The sequence below is a fragment of the Chionomys nivalis genome, chromosome 2 (genome assembly GCF_950005125.1).
Source record: "Chionomys nivalis chromosome 2, mChiNiv1.1, whole genome shotgun sequence".
NCBI lineage: Eukaryota > Metazoa > Chordata > Mammalia > Rodentia > Cricetidae > Chionomys > Chionomys nivalis.
In genome coordinates, this window is record NC_080087.1 from 58413930 (window position 1) to 58425743 (window position 11814).

General features: G+C 45.9%; 1 protein-coding gene across 2 annotated transcripts in view; it reads left to right on the forward strand.

Annotated features, from left to right (window-relative positions):
* The window catches only part of Bend3 (BEN domain containing 3), a 36468-nt gene that overhangs the window by 19059 nt on the left and 5595 nt on the right, over positions 1-11814 (forward strand). The window lies entirely within an intron of this gene.

Genomic DNA, 11814 nt, shown 5'->3' on the forward strand with positions numbered 1-11814 from the left:
TGTTGTTGTTTTCTTTTTTCAGACTGGGTCTTTTTGCATAGCCCTGGCTGTCCTCAGCTCACAGAAGCCTGTCTCTGGAGTTCTGGGATTAAAGGCTTGTGCTGGTAGTTGGTTTTCTCCTACCAACATATGGGTCCCAGGAATTGCTCTCAGGTCCTTAGTTTAGTGACAAAGTGCCGTCATCTGCTGAGCCATCTCACCCTCAAGCCCATTCCCAGATGCTCCTTTACAAGTTGAGCCCCAGGTTCCTGAGAGGTTTTGTTATGAATGGTGTCACATTTTGCTATCTTATCAATTCAATCACATGACTGTTTCTCCTTTACTTTGTTGTTGTGATAGATTATATTAATTGGTTTTTCAAATGTTGAACTAGCCAAGATCTGGCCTGGATCATAGTGTATACACACACACACACACACACTTTTTTTTCCGTTTTTGTTTTTTTGAGATAGGGTTTCTCTGTGTAGGCCTGGTTGGCCTCAAACTCAAGAATTTGCCTCCCTCTGCCTTTTAAGGTGTGTGTGCATCACCACACCTGTCAGTTATTTTTTTATTCATTGTTATATTAAATCTGACAGTGTATCATGAGCATTCCTGTGTCTATTCATGGGGGTGCTGTTGTGGAGTTTCCTTGTGGTGTCATCTGCTGTAATACGAAAGCATCCTGGCCTCGCGGAAGTTGTGGGGATAGAAGGTCCGTCTTCCAGAAGATGCTGTGGAGCAATGCTGTTGGGCTGGAGATGTGACTCGCCTGGTAAGGTGCTTGCCTAAGATGCAGGAATTTTGGTTCAGGCTCTAGCACCACGTGAAGCGAGTGAGTACAGCGATGCAGGTGCAGGATGGTCAGGCCTTCTAGGTCAGGGTGCTTCTCCGCTGTGTAACTGCACAGTGCTATTGAGTCAGCCTGGAACACATGCGATCCTGGGCTGGGGTGTCTTATCATTTATTTTTACTCATTTTATATCTTTATTCATTTATTTACTTATTTACTTTTTGTTTGTCGAGACAGGGTTTCTCTGTGTAGCTTTGGAGCCTTTCCTGGAACTCGCTCTGTAGACCAGGCTGTCCTCAAACTCAGAGAAATCTGCCTGCTTCTGCCTCCCAAGTGCTGGAATTGAATGCATACACCACCACCTCCTGGCTTTATGTATTTACTTTTTAAAAGACATGGCCCTGTGTAACCCAGGCTGTCCTGCTGCTGCTGCTCCCTAAGTGATAGGATTATAGGTCTGCTTTACCCGGTGCTGGTGCTCGAACTCAAGGCCGTGTGCATTCTAGGCAAGCACCATCTGGGCTACACTCTTAGATCCCAAGTTGGTTTGTGTTGAGACAAAGACTTTCTATGCTGTGTACCTTAGGCTGGCCTGGAACTTGCTGCATAGCCCAGGCTGACCTTGAATTCATGACAATCCTCCTGCATCAGTCCCCACTGCAGAGTGTGACGCCATCTCTTCCTTAAGTGTTTATGGAGCATACCTTTGAAATCATCTGGAGCAATTGAGTTCATTGTGGAGAACTATTAATTAGTGATTCAATTTTCTAGTGTATTCAGCTATATTCAGATTGTTTGTTTCTTATATAAATTTTAACAGATTGTGTCTTAAGGAATTGGCCCATTCAATCTGAGTTATGAAATTGTCTCCCCCAAAATTTCAGTGTAGGCAGTATTCCTTTTATTATCCTTTTGTTGGCCTTGAGATCTTTAGTGATGGCTCCCTGCTATTTTTTATTCCCAGCACTGAGGGTAGGCCCTAACTCCTGTGTGTACCAAATAATCTCTACATGCATCCCCAGCCTAAGTCTGTTATTGGGTCGCATGCTGGTTAGTTGTTTTCCTGTCTGTCTGTGTTGTCCCGTCCATTCCCAGACAGGTTTCTCTGTGTAATAGCCCTGGCTTTCCTGGAATTCACAGACATCCACCTGCCTCTATCTCTTGAGTAGTTTTAATTATCAACTTGATATGATCTATACTCACTTAAAATGTAACTTTGGCTATTACACGGGGCCGTTCAGTGTGGCCCTTGACGGTGTTGAACTTGTTCTATACAGAGCAGCTTAATATACAGTGCTCCTGCCTCAGCCCTCAGAGTATTGGAATAGACGTTTGTCAGTGTGGCTGCTCTTTTTAGGTTTTGTGGGGGTGGTATTATTATTATTATTATTATTATTATTATTATTATTATTATTATTATTATTGAAACATGGTCTCACCGCCCTGCTGGCATCTGTAGCCATGCTGCTATGTGTTCACTATGCAGCTCAGACTAGCTTAAAAATCAGAGTTCAGCCTGCCTCTGCCTCCCAAGTGCTGAAATTACAGGTATGAGATGAACCAACATACCTGGATCTTGTTAGGCTTGTTTGTTTGCTTGCTTTGTTTTGTTTTGAGACAAAACATGTCTCTGCATGTCCCTGGCTATTCTGGAACTCATTATGTAAACCAGGCTGGACTCAAACTCAGAGATCCCCTTGTCTCTGTGGCTAAGGCAAGTACCATCATACCCGACTTTGTTTTTAGGTTTTAACTGAGCATTTGTAAGATTCCGTTTTCTCTATTTTGTGATATCAATTCCTTCTCTTTTCCTAACCTCCTGATGCTACCCTAGAATGCAGTATACACTTAAAACTTAAATATTCAACTTCAGTAACAGGAGTAAAAGCGCATATGGAGCAAACACACACGCATGTATCATGGACTATTGTCTGTTAGGTAGATAAGAGTAAATTTTGTTTTATTTTACATTTATTGTGTGTGAGCCTACGTTATTTTGGAGGTCAGAGGACAGCTCGCAGGAATTGGCTCTATCCTTCCAACATGTGTATTCTGGTCACTAGATTGCCAGGCCAGCACCCTGCTTTGCTTTGCTTTGCTTTGGGCTGTTTAACATGACCTGTGCTGCCCCTCTGTCCTATTGTCCTGTCGTGTGTCATTCCTCTCCCTACCCCCTCCCTACACAGCTGAAGTCTCCCTTCCGTCAGGTCTCAAAGGCTCTGCTAAAACCTGTACAGGCAAATACACGGTGCTCCAGAATATTCCAACGTTGTTCTGTTTTTAATTCCTCTGCCATGATTGTGAAGGAATTTCCCTCTGACATTTACTGAAGACCTAGAACTTTGAAGGTAAAACCCACAAAAATGTAGGTGCCCTCTGACTGAGAATGTTAGAGTTAACTCCGAGGCCTTTCTCCCTGACTCATCACCACAGGCTCTGTTTTCTCCTCCTGGTCCTGTTTCCCCTGGAGATCTCTGCTCTTGACTCTCCTGGGTAGCTGTGATCTCTGTGTCCACGTTAGTTTCGGGGGTGGCTGTTGGTCTGTACCCTCTGCTGTTTGGATTCTAGGAGTTGTTTGGATTTAGTTTGTTCAAGCTGTTTACTTGTTAAAATGGGTCAGAGACTTCCAGGCTCTTTGCATGGAGAACCAGGATCCCAAAGGCACTCTGTTCCTTTTTACAACCAAATAATAAATAGTCCATTATGTGGCTGGATCTCATGTGTTTATTCATTCATCAACTGATAGACATTTGACTTGTTCCCACTTTGTAACTGTCATAAGTAATACTTAAAAAGACAATTTTTAAAAATCTCACCAGGCGGTGTTGGTGGATGCCATAATCCCAGCACTCAGGAGGCAGAGGCAGGAGAATCTCTGTGAGTTTGAGACCAGCCTGGTACAGAGCTAGCTCCTAGACAGCTAGGGCTATTACACAGAGAAAACCTGTCTCAAAAAACCAAAGGAAAAAAAAAAATCTGTGTGTATGTCTAAGTAGAGGGTTTCTGTGTAGGAGGTCAGCAGGTAACCAGGTGCTGTGTTTGTCTTCGCCTTTCACCTGGGCTGAGATGAGCCCTTTTTGTGACTCACCTCCATATATGGGCCGGCTGACCTGTGTGTACTTCCCATCTTGTCTCAGGAGTCAGTGATGGCATTTTAGATGTCTGCTACTATGTTTAGCTCTTATGGGTTCTGGGGTTTCCAACTTAGGTCTTAGCACTGGTGCACTGAGCTGTCTACCCAGCCTAAGTGACACATTTAAAAAAAATAATCCCATGGGGAAAAATGATTTTTTTTTTTTACACCTTTAAACATTTTTATAAAGGAATATTTAGAAATTCACCACGTTTCACTCTAAGCCCTGCCCTTGCTTCATACCGTGTGATCTGGGGAAGGGCTTCAAGCATATCGAAAGTTCCCAGGGTAGTGCCAGACTGTGGTACTTGACTGCCCGCTGATGTGTGTTGAGGCTGGTAAAATCCACAGTGGTTAGTGGAAGGGCTTATCTGAAAAGCAGTTACCCATTTGTTCTCTGTCCCCAACAGTTCACAAAATGTTCCTCACTGCTTCAGAGCACATCAGACAGGCGTGGCTAAGACACAGCAGGACTTGGGCAGGAGGAATGAGGACACAGTGTGACCGGCAGCGTTAGAATCTAAAGCTTGCCATTGGCTTTCTTTTGTCTGTGCACACTGTTGGCTTGAACCCAAGTCTTCGTGATGCTAAGCAAGAGTTTGACAACTGAGTTGTCCCTGGCCCTTGTCTTATGTAGCCCAGACCTTCTTCAAACTCCTAAGTAGCTGAGGATGACCTTGAACTCCTGACCCTCCTGATTCCATTTTCCAGTGCTAGAATTGTGGGTTTGTCACACCACATTTGCTTCACGTGGTGGTGAATGGACCCACAGCTTGGTGCATACTACTGACTGAGCTATATTATACCTCATCGTTCTTTATCTTTTAGATAATCATTTCCTGTCCTTTTTCCTAATGGTAGGTGTTTTCTATTTTTATAGTGCTGTGAACAATGCTAGAGTGACTATCTTTGTACATAGGTCTAATCACTGTGTGAGTTTATGTACAGACTAGAGTTCTAGGAGGTTTGGGGATTAGTTAGAAACCTGAGACATACATAGTGCTAGGATGAAAGGTGCATGCCGCTATGCCCCATTGTCAGTCGAGGATGGCCTCAACCATTCTCCTATCCCTACCTCCCCCGTGTCGGTATTCCAGGTGTGTCACTGTAGTCCCTGTCCCCCCAGTCTCAAGGCAGGTTCTCATCCTGTAGCCTGGGCCAGCCTGGAATTCCTACATCAGCCTCTTTGTTGTTGTTGTGAGACCGGGTTTTTCTGTAGCTTTGGAATCTGTCCTGGAACTAGCTCTTGTAGACCAGGCTGGTCCTGAACTCAGTATAGGTTCATGGGTGTCTAGTACTTGTTTCCTAAGAGGTTTGTGTAACTTTATGTATCAGTAAATCAGTGTTCTCAGAGCCATAGAGATTTGAGAATACCTGTAGATATTTTCGAGATTAGAATGTGGGTTGAATTTCCAAAGTAACACTGGTCTAGTTCAGATAGGGTTGGTACTTGCCCCTTTTCTAGAGATCCTGAGCCTTCTGGATGTGATGGTGGCACCAGGCAGGGAGCATAGGCTCTCAGCACTTCACCTGGTGAATGGGGACCTTGGACGTAGCAGGTGCATTCAAGAAGAGTAGAGGGGAGCCCACCAGCAGTCAGCAGGCCTGTGACAGCTGAGACAGCATTCAGTCGTCAGTATCACAAGAATTAAATAACAAGCCCAGTGTGTTGTGCAGAGCTTCTAATTCCAGCCGTCAGCAGAGGACAGAGTTTGAGAGTAGCTTGGACTGTGCAATGAGTTCAAGACCAGCCTGAGCTGCAAAGCAGGCCCTTGTTTGGGTGTGGGGGCAAATGCTCGTTGTGGAAAGGTGCATGCAAGGAAGCCTGCAGACCAGAGTTTGCCTTGTTAGCTCCCTTGGTGGGAGGGTCTCTGGCTTCCATGTGTACACTGTGACTTGTGTGTGTGCAGCACACACAAAATGAACATAGTAAAATTGTTTTAAAGGGAAGCTGGCATATAGTTCATTGGTAGAGTATGTGTACAGTCCTGATAGCAATACAGGGAAGTGTTTGGAAGGAAGAAATGAAAACTTTTGCAGATTCCAGGGTTGTTTATGTAGAACTTCAAAGAGAAACATGAAAACACTACTGGGGAGATGGTCAGTGAGTAAGCAGTTCCCAGTCCCCAAGTGCTGACTCACAGTTGTCTGTCACTCCAGCTCCAAGGGCTCCACACCCTCTGTGGCCATGGAGAAAACCAGGCAAGCACACAGTGCTCATACATCCATGCAGGCAAAATATTCATACCCAAAGATAAAAAGAATCTTAAAAAAAAAAAAGTCAAATCCCCCCCCCCCTTTTTGTTTTTGCTTTTTTCAAGACAGGGTTTCTCTGCAGCTCTTGCCATTCTGGAACTTGCACTGTAGACCAGGTTGACCTTGAACTCACAGAGATCTGCCTTGCTCTGAGTGCTGGGATTAAAGGTGTGTGCCACCAACGCTTGACTTGATTATTTAAATTTAAAGATATATAAGTCAGGTGGTGGTGGTGGTGTACACCTTTAATCCCCAGCAGAAGCAGATGGATATCTGTAAGTTCGAGGCCAGCCTGGTCTACAAGAGCTAGTTCCAGGACTACCAGGGCTATTACACAGAGAAACCCTGCCTTGAAAAAAATATATACATATATATGTTTTGTATATATGGATCTTTAGCCTGAATGTATATTCATCATGTGCATGCTTGATGCCCATGGAGGTCAGAAGAGGGTGTCGGATCCCCTGGAAATGGAGTTATGAACAGTTGCAAGCTTCCATGTGGGTACTGGGAATTGAACCCAGGTACCCTGAAAGAGCAGCCATGTTAATCACCCAAGCCATGTCTCTAGCCCCCTGATTCCTTCTTTTATGACTGACAGTATAGAACTTAGAAGAAAAACAGCTTTCTTAGAAAAGTCTGACAAGGACCAGGAAGACTCACTCTGCCCCTCCCTGAAGCAGGCTTGGCACACGTGGCTAGAATTTCTATTGGCAGTTTTTTTGTTTATTTATTTAGTGTCTCTCTGTGTCTCTGTCTCTCTCTTTCTCTGTGTGCCATGGTGTGTGTGGGTCAAAGGACAGTTTATAGGAGTTTGTCCTTTCCTTCCACCATGTGGGTCCCAGGGACTGAACTTGGGTGGTCAGGCTTGGTGGCAGTCCTGCTGAGGCACCTTGTCATCTGGGGATCACCTTTGTTCACAGAAGTGGAGGTGATGGTCAAGAGCTGTACCAGGCCAAGGTTAACTCTTCTCCTGGGGCTTTTGTCTGTGTGACTCTTAACTGTAGCTGAGCAGTGGGGGTGCACACCTTTAATCCTAGCACTCAGAGCAGAGGCAGATGGATCTCTGTGAATTCGAGGTCAGCCAGATAGATCTATCTATAGAGTGAGTTCCAGGACAGCCAGGGCTACACGGAGAAACCGTGTCTCAAAAAAACAAGACATAAGAAATCTACTGTGGTTGATTTTAAGTCAGATAGCAGAAATGTCATCTTACTCATTTATGCTACCCTCGGTGTCTTCTAGGTGTGTAACTGTTGAAAAAGCTGGGGTTCCTAAGGTGTCTCAGAGGAACTGATGACGGGTTCCCCATTTAAAAGCAGGCTGAGAGCTTGGTGCTACCAAGACTGCTCTGTCAGAAACTGTGCACTTAACTGGGAGCTGATGGAGTAAGGGCTGGAGGGATGCGTGTAGGGTGCAGACTGCTTCCAGGTTCTGTGGCAGCACCAGGAAGGCCACAAGGGAAAGGCTGTGTGTGACTCTTTCCTAGTGTGCCCAGGGTAAGCCTCGCCGTTACTGCCATTATTCCAGAATAGTGGTACTAGCGCCCTGGTGCCTCATCATGTGGCCCACACTTGATTTCACAGTGATTTTCCACTCCTGCTTCCCATAGACATGTTTCTTTTTTTTTTTTTTTTTTTTTTTTTTATTTTCGAGACAGGGTTTCTCCGTAGCTTTTTGGTTCCTGTCCTGAAACTAGCTCTTATAGACCAGGCTGGCCTCGAACTCACAGAGATCCACCTGCCTCTGCCTCCCGAGTGCTGGGATTAAAGGCGTGCACCACCACCGCCCGGCTCATAGACATGCTTCTTGCTTGGTCTTTCGTTGCTGACTCCCGGGATACTGTTTAGCCACTCATTATTCACTGAACTGAATTCAGTAACTTCTGTAGACTCTGGGGTCTGAGGGTGATGACTAGTCCTTAGAGCACTAGTGGCCATACCCCTGCAATCTCCCCAGGATGTCTGCTGCCCCTCACCTGCATGGTGGTGCCTCAGTCCCATTCTCCAGCTGAGATCTTCAGGTCTTCCCTGTGAGTCTGCAGGTGCTTGTGAGTGGAATGTCCATCATGATCTAGGCTAGATGCCAGCATCAGAGCCAGAGCGGTGCCACAGAGTCCCATATGGTTGGAAGATACACCTTGGAGAACTGGGAACTGTCAGCCAGACACCCTGTGCCAAATAGCACAGATTTAAAGATTTCTTGATATTCCTAGACAGCTGAGCAGAGATTTTATCAGCAGCAGTAAACGCAGCCAGCACATCGTTCGTTGCCTTGGCAGTGTTTGTGGAATTAATTGAGCGCTGAGTTGACAGGACACCATTGTAGAGATATCTAAGAACCTTCCCTTTGGTGCTTGCATTTTATGTTGAATTGTTATCCAGGGTTTCTGAGTGAAGAACATTGCCCTCTACTGGGACTCTTCATTTTTTTAATCAGGCAGTTTAGTAAAAAGTGTTTCCATTGATCTAAGAGTTTCTAGCATGCTCGGTAGGAATGGCAATGTTTGTGTTAACAGCTGGGTTGAGAATCATGGAGGGGGTGTCCAGTCAGGTGTCCACTCACGTCCTGCTTGCACGCATTTCATCCAAGCGCTTGGGAGGCAGAGGCCAGTAGATCTCTGAGTTCAAGGCCAACTATTGTACGTGTGTGTCTAGGTCAATAAATGTGAAATACAAAAACTTTTGTTTTCTTTTTTGCCTGGGTTAGTCTAGATCCACTGGGCTCAAGTGATCTTCCTACTTTAGCCTCTTGAATAGATTGGAATACAGCAAGCACTGCCACAGGCCGTGTCGCCCAACTTACTGTGGAAGAAGATATGAGAACACACAGATAGGAAGGAGCAGGCTGCTCCCTGCCGTGCTGCCAAACTTTCCAGCCTCATGTGAAGGCCTCTGGCCTCCAGAACCAGCAGGCTGCAGCATCTCACTCCAGGGTTCAGAAGTTGCCAGTTCTCCATTTCTCCAGAATGCAGGCGGTTGGGTGCTTTCTTCTCTCATCTATTTTTTTTGTTTGTTTGTTTTTTGTTTTTCGAGACAGGGTTTCTCTGTGGTTTTGGAGCCTGTCCTGGAACTAGCTCTTGTAGACCAGACTGGTCTCGAACTCACAGAGATCCGCCTGCCTCTGCCTCCCAAGTGCTGGGATTAAAGGCGTGCGCCACCACTGCCCGGCCTCATCTATTTTTTTTTCTATTGTATTTTGGGGTTGTTGTTTTGTTTTTGTTTTTTTGAGACAGGGTTTCTCTGTAGCTTTGGAGTCTGTCTGTATCTTGTAGACCAGGCTGGCCTTGAACTCACAGAGATCCGCCTGCCTCTGCTTCCCGAGTGCTGGGATTAAAGGCGTGCGCTACCACCGCCTGGCTTCATCTATTTTTTAAAAAGAAACTAATTTGCGATTATAAATAAAATGACATGCTACATTTGCATATTCTCATTTTTTAAAAAAGAGCTGTTCTTCTAGCTGTGTCAAATTTGATTAGTGAATAAAATTTTTCCTTTAAGTAACCTAAACTGGGTGTGGTAGCCCCCTCACCCCCCACCTGTAGTCTCAGCACTATGGGAGGTCAGGTCATGAGGATTAAAGGCCTGTGCAGGACCCTGTGTTTGGTTCTTACTATAATATGAAACAAAATCTTGTCTTAAAAAACGGGGGTGGGACTGGAGAGATGGCCCAGTGGTTAAGAGCACATGCTGCTTTTCCAGAGGACCCAGGTTCAATCCTCAGCACTTATACCAGGCAGCTTAGAACTGTATGTAGCTGCAGCAGTTCCCTAAGCTCTGCCGGCACCAGGATTCACACTCATACCTATACACAGACAAACACACATAATTGAAAAAATAAGTTAGAATGTTTCTTCATTTTATTCTGTGTGTAAAGTGTTGTTCTGCATGCAGGTATGTGTACCACATGTCTGGTGCCCGAGGAGATCAGTAGAGGGTGTCAGATCCCCCGGAATTGGAGTTTCCGATGGTTATGAGCTATCATGTGGGTGCTCAGAACCAAAACTGGAACTTCCGGAAGAGTAGCTTCACCCCTTAACCAATGAGCTATGCCTCTTAAAAAATAAATATATTTATTTAAAATAAAGTTTAAAAGGTCTGGGTTTAGTTCTGTGGTAGCACATTGTGGTAGCTCAGTGCTTGAGGCCTAACATGCATGAGGCGCCCTGGATTCAGTCCTATTATGGAAAAAGAGTCCTTCCTCTTTCTGGCGAACAGCTAAACGAAAGACTCTCCCCTTCAGCTCAGTCTCTTCATGGTGCTCCTTTGGTAGACCCTGAGAAGCCCTCCAGAGTGCCTAGCCCTGCTGTGCGAGCAAGCATGACAGCATAACAAAGGCCCACACCATTACTTCTGTGCCTAAGAATAGTCTTGTTTAGTGTAGTCCTGCTGCAGTAAATATTTGACCCTGTGCTTGCTGTGTATTATCCCATTGCTCTCAAAATGATCTTGTGGCAAGACACAGAAGCTAAGGCATCGAAGGTCACAGGGAGGCCCTGATGGGTGGCTGAGCACCCTTGCACTTACACCTCTGCCCTCGGGGTTTCATAAAGTCAGTGGGTTTTGTTTTGCCACCCCCAGCTCCCAGGGGTCCTTTTCTTGGGCAGAGATGGGACAGTGTGATTAGCTGGGGACTCTCCTCTGTTCCAGCCGCTTTGCTCAGTGGTGGGATAGATCAGAAATGGCTGTGACATTCAGTGCAACAAGCTAGGAGAGGAGTCACCAGGAAGGAGTGGGGCAGAAGAGTGGGTGGGACCACCCACAATCTCTCCCTCCCTCCACACAAGAGAGCCCTCTGCTCTCGAGAAGTGAGATGTGTTTTAGAACAGCTAGGACGGGCAGAAGCCACTGACCCTGTGGTAGTTTCTACAGAGCCACCTTCATGGAATCAGAATATCATCAAAGATCTCTTTGTCTCCATGACTCTAGCACTCAGAGGACGAGAGGGAGACCCCATCTTTAAAACCAAAACAAAAAAACACCACCCCCAAAAATATGGAAAGAAAGGATCCCAGGTGGAGGGTGCAGTGTCACTCACAGTAGAGCGACCACCTAGTGTGCGCAAGCATCCCTGGCTTCAGTGCTGGCAGCACCAGAATCTCTTTATGTTCAGGTGTGTGAGTCAGGGGCTTTGGTTTGTCTTTAAAGGGGGTCCAGGGAGAACTTCACTAATCAGTATGTGGAAAGCACAGGAGGCCCAGTTAGTATTGCCGGGCCTGCTTGCTGCCTGGGTAAACCTTGCCTCTTTTTTTGTTTTTGTTTTGTTTTTCGAGACGGTTTTTCTGTAGCTTTGGAACCTGACTTGGAACTAGCACTTGTAGACCAGGCTGGCCTTGAACTCACAGAGATCCACCTGCCTCTGCCTCCGCCTCCTGAGTGCTGAGATTAAAGGCGTGCGCCACTGCCGCCTGTCGTTCCTAGAAGTTTTTACCCAGTCTTACCAGCTTGGCCTCTGTTAGCCGGATGAGCAGGAAGCCTGGCACAAGTATTCTACAACAGTAGGAGCCTTCCTGGGTCTAGTCTGAGCCCTTTCTCAAGGAGTAGGGAGATGGAACAGGTTGGCCCTCAGATGCTACTGTATATTTGGTGCATTCCCGGGTGGACAGATTAGTTTGGACAAGAAGCATTGACCTTGGGTCCTTTGTGCTGTCCCA